The sequence below is a fragment of the Monopterus albus genome, unplaced genomic scaffold (assembly GCF_001952655.1).
Source record: "Monopterus albus unplaced genomic scaffold, M_albus_1.0 scaffold7.1, whole genome shotgun sequence".
Lineage (NCBI taxonomy): Eukaryota > Metazoa > Chordata > Actinopteri > Synbranchiformes > Synbranchidae > Monopterus > Monopterus albus.
Genome location: NW_018127887.1, coordinates 3,268,975 through 3,273,765, shown reverse-complemented (window position 1 = coordinate 3,273,765; position 4,791 = coordinate 3,268,975). Strand labels below are relative to the sequence as shown.

The following is a 4,791-nucleotide window of genomic DNA, read 5'->3' as shown; positions in this document are numbered from 1 at the left end:
TTCTTCCTGCTGTAACCATGTTTCAGTAAGACACAATAAGTCAATGTGATGTTCACTTATCAAATCATTCACTAACAGAGGTTTAGATGAGAGAGCTCTGATATTTAGTAGTCCACATTTGATTGTCCTATTACTTTCTACTATAAGAGGAGTCATCTTAATTTTAATTAGGTTCTTATGAATAACTCCTCTGGAGTTGATTCTTGATTTATATAATTTAGGTGGGTGGGGGGCAGACACAGTCTCTATGGGGTACTGGGAGCGTTGTGTGGGTAGCAGCTGCAAGGAGACAGCAGAGAGGCGTGTAAGACTGCGACCCTGCATCCTGGACTCAACTCTGGGTTGTCATAATTTAGGTTGTAAAACAAACTCGTCCAGTTTTCTAGATACGAGAGCCGCACCACCCGAAGTGGGATGGATGCCGTTTCTGCTAATCAGACCAGGTTTTCCGCAAAATGTTTTCCAGTTATCTATGAAGCCCACGTTATTTTCTGGGCACCACCTAGACAGCCAGCGGTTGAATGACGACATGCGGCTAAACATGTCATCACTGGTCACATTGGGTAGGGGTCCAGAGAAAACTACGGAGTCTGACATTGTTTTAGCGAAGTTACACACCGACTCAACATTAATTTTAGTGAGTCATTAGCGCCGAGGTGAATAACAACCTTACTGTATTTACGCTTATCCTTAGTCGGCAGCTTCAAATAGGATTCAATGTCGCCTGCTCTGGCCCCAGGAAAACATTTGACTATGGCCGCCGGTGTCTCTAGCTTCACGTTTCTGAATATGGAGTTTCCAATTACCAGAAACCTAGAAATCCTAGAAAATAGTGAGTTTAATTCCTAAACAATTTGGAAGCAGGCACAACGCAGTGCAAATACAGAAAACAGGAAATGAGTACGGTTTACCGCAGGAAACAGCAGTTCGTCAAAGGTTCCGCATCTCACAGGACCTTCCGCCTTCCGTTGTTAGGAGCAGCACATTTCTGTTAGTCTGCTTTGAATTTAGAGGTGTGAGAGCTCTTTAGAGACTCTCCTCTCTTTCTGTCTTTATGATTCCTGTTCTGAATGATTTCAACATACTGAATCTATTTTATACATTATGCGCATTTAAGTGAAGGTCTGTACTTACTTATTAGACTTTTTTGTTATACTGCTGAGGCACCTGGATCAAACCTGGTACTTTCATTAAGACAGCAGGTTTTATACCACAGATGAAATCCAAAACTCTCTGTGAAGGTAAACTGACAGAGAAAAAATATTGTTTTGATCGCTGTGATCTCTTCACTATATCTATTCACTGCTCTTAAGTTATGTGAGAAAATGTGCTTTTATCTGACAACACCAGCAGGGTCAGTAAATACACAGACCCTCTCTTATCTTAGTTAACTCTGACAATTGAAAGCTGCCAAGTCTGGTATGCTGTGACTTCAAACCTCCAGACCTCAATGTATTGTATATTACACTATATATACTTGAAAAAGTAAAACTTTTTTTGAGCTGATAGAAATACAATAATTTCACTTAGATGTGACAAAAACAAGAATGGTACTGATCAGTCATTAGTCACATACTGTATAATTGTTATTTATGACTGACTGGAAACAGTCATTTGAAGGTTAAACAAGGTGACGAAGTGGATGTGTGACTTAACTGCTCTGGTCCCAGGTCAGACGCTGGTACATCAGATATTGAGAGCTACAGTAATGTTAATGCAATGATTACACTGAAGTGCAACATGTCAGATGCAGCTTATTTTTTGTGGATGGGAATCAACAACAAATATAGATACTAATATACATAATACTATAGGTCCACTCCAGTAAATATTAGCCCAAACCTCTGACTTCCAGATTTCCCGTGAATCATAATTCACGTGTCATCTAACTGTTTCAACTGGGTCAATACTTACAAAAGAATTAAATGAGTGTGAATCAATTTTCTGAATCAATATAATTTTTCTTCCCTTTTGTGTTGACCTGAGAGTCGTACACATACACAGAGCAAGCAATGTATTAATATTCAAAACAGCCATTAGATGAACCTGTGTCTGAATTTCAACCACTTGTTTGTTATTTGATTATTCCTTCGGCTGCTTGTTGTAGTACACAAAAGGACGAAATGCACTCCTGACTCCAAAGAAAACCCCTCACTGCTCACAAAAACACAGCATGAAGGCTCAGACCAATGTACATACATAGGATATTGACATTTAGACACGCAGACAGCATTTCAAGAGGTGTTTGTTTGTGTGTTGAGAACAGATGTGTTACAGTAATGCCCAAAGGGGTCAGGATGCAGAAAGTCCCCACAATAAGCGGGCTACTGATATTAGCACTGAAAGCATAATGGGACAAAGTGCTAGCTGGCTCTTTGCCTCTGGGGTCTAATGGTTACAACACCGAAGTACAACAGGGGCCACATGGAGCAAGAGCGAGTGGTTCCCACATCCGAATGTGGTTGAGCTTATGTTGCCCATATCTGTCTCATATGAACAGGCACTGTAAAAGCACACACACACAGACTGTACACACTCTTGCGCTCTTCCTTCTTCTTTCTGACAAGCACACAAAAAAAACATGCATGTGGAGGTGAATGCAAAGTAAAGTACACACCCAACACCCATACACAGACAGAGTCACGCCCAGGGCAGGGGATCTCGGTGTGAATCCTAGGGAGAGCGATGTCACAATGACAGACCACACACTCCAAATGAATGCAAAGTTTTCTGCACAGCCGATTGTAAAACAAGACACTTCCACGCACCCTGGGAGACAACATGCTGCTGTTTATTTTGAGTTGTAATGTAATTATTTGGCTGCCATGCCGTTATTAATTAGGTATACTGAGAGTTGGAAACTGTTCAATATCTTTTGAGACGGAAAAAGTCAGATAAAAATCTTTGGCAGGTAACCTTACAGTAAGAAATATAAAATCAATAGAGGTGCATGCTAGACAGTTTAACAGAGAAACAAACTCACTACAAAGCTCTGTTCAGCCGAGGGGAGCTGCAGATCATTCTAAAATTTCAGTAAACATAACCCCTTTGATCGTTACTTTTATTTTCACAATTAACTTTGATACATTATTATGATAAAGCTGTGTTTTATCAAGCAAAAGTATCAAATCTCTGTGAAGATTTAATCAATAATAAAAATGATCATTAGTTGCATCCCAAAAGATTTATATGAAAGGGTTGTGGAAATTTTTTAACTATTTGTGGCTTGTTCATGTTCTTCTAGTCTCGAAGCTGGGCTCATGTGGCCAGGTCCACCTGTAGACTGTTCTCTGTTTTACCTTATCAAACCTCACTTTGATAAGAAAAGCATCACACCAAACAAACTGCCGGTTAGAACAGCAATAAAAATGCTAAAGCAAACAAACTCAGCGAAGGGTTATTGGAGGTAGGACCATCAGACTCTGACACACTCAGTGTGGATATATTAGAACTGTAGTTACTCACTGACTTATTCTTTAATTCACTGTCAGCCTGTCTGTGACCATTGAGGGTAAACAACGGCAGAGATGATGCACTAAACCAGCGCCATTTACTTGCATCCAGTCTCATCTGACCTGTGTGGAGTTTTCCATCTCTATGTGCTTGTGTTGTTCACTCACAGTATGATTGTTTGTTTTAGATTTCAGTGAATAGAAGGTAAAAGGAAAATGTTTAATTAAAGTTATTACTGAGTTAAAGTCATAGTAGCTTGTGAAATGCTTATTGAAACTTGTGTAGCTGCAGGTGATAAAGAGCTGGTAAATTATTTAGCTCATTTCCTTATCGGAATCTGTTAGTATATTATGCTTTTACATTAACCAGATTTGGGGCTACAGCGTAACAGATATGCAGCTGATCTGACAAAATGTTCAATTCCCAATCAGAAATGACCTTCTGCTGGTGTGTGATAAACTGAGGACACACTTCTGTCTCACAGTGACCAAAGATAGACAGAAATCACAATTTCAGCCTGTGCTTTCTGCTAAAGAACCTACTCTGCACTCTTATGTGACTTGATTTATGGCTGGATTAGATGTGCGGCGGTGACAGATGAACAGAAGATGCCACCCGGTAGTTTTTTGCCACATATAGACCATGATAAGAACCACCTCCCGTGAGATGACGATAACCAGCTGCATTAATTTCAGCTCAGTACCTCCGACTTTCATGTTTGAGATTCAGGCACCAAAAACTCTTTCTCTGCCAAAAAGTCTGTCGGCATCTGTTGCTGTCAGCTACTCTACGGTTTCGGCACCAGTTTGATCACCTGTTCTGAATTTGAAATGCTCCTCACTCAAAATTTTCACCTTGTGGGTTTCTGCCAAGCCACCGGTCACGACGCCTCTCCCTGCTCCACCTCTCCTGGTGTGAGTCTGTTTGGGTGTGTGCGCTATAGGCTTGCTGTGTGGGCTGTTCTGCCTTTGCGTATGCATGTGTGTGTTTGTGCATATATCTGGGGGGAATGTCAGTGTATATAGTGTGCATGTGAGTTAATGTGTGCTCCAAGCAGACATTAACACCCCCTGAAAATCAGTGACTCCTCCTAGTTGGGAAAGTCAGCTAGCTCATGATTGACTCACAGTAACAATCCTTGTGAGGCAGCATTGGGGCTGTGTGTGTGTCTGAGACAAGGTGACACAGGAAACTGATACCTGATGGTCACAGACAACTGTCCTGACCTCACCTATGTTCAGTCCCTCCAGTGGAGCTTGCTGCGATTATGTGACAAAAGTCGATAAACTCCAGGCTAAACACAGCCACTGGTGCAGAATGATCCTTTTTAAAAGCAAA

At 41.1% G+C, this 4,791-nt stretch overlaps 1 protein-coding gene across 2 annotated transcripts in view; it reads right to left on the bottom strand.

Moving 5' to 3' along the window:
- shisal1b (shisa like 1b) overlaps positions 1-4,791 on the bottom strand; it is a 33,917-nt gene that overhangs the window by 27,456 nt on the left and 1,670 nt on the right. The window lies entirely within an intron of this gene.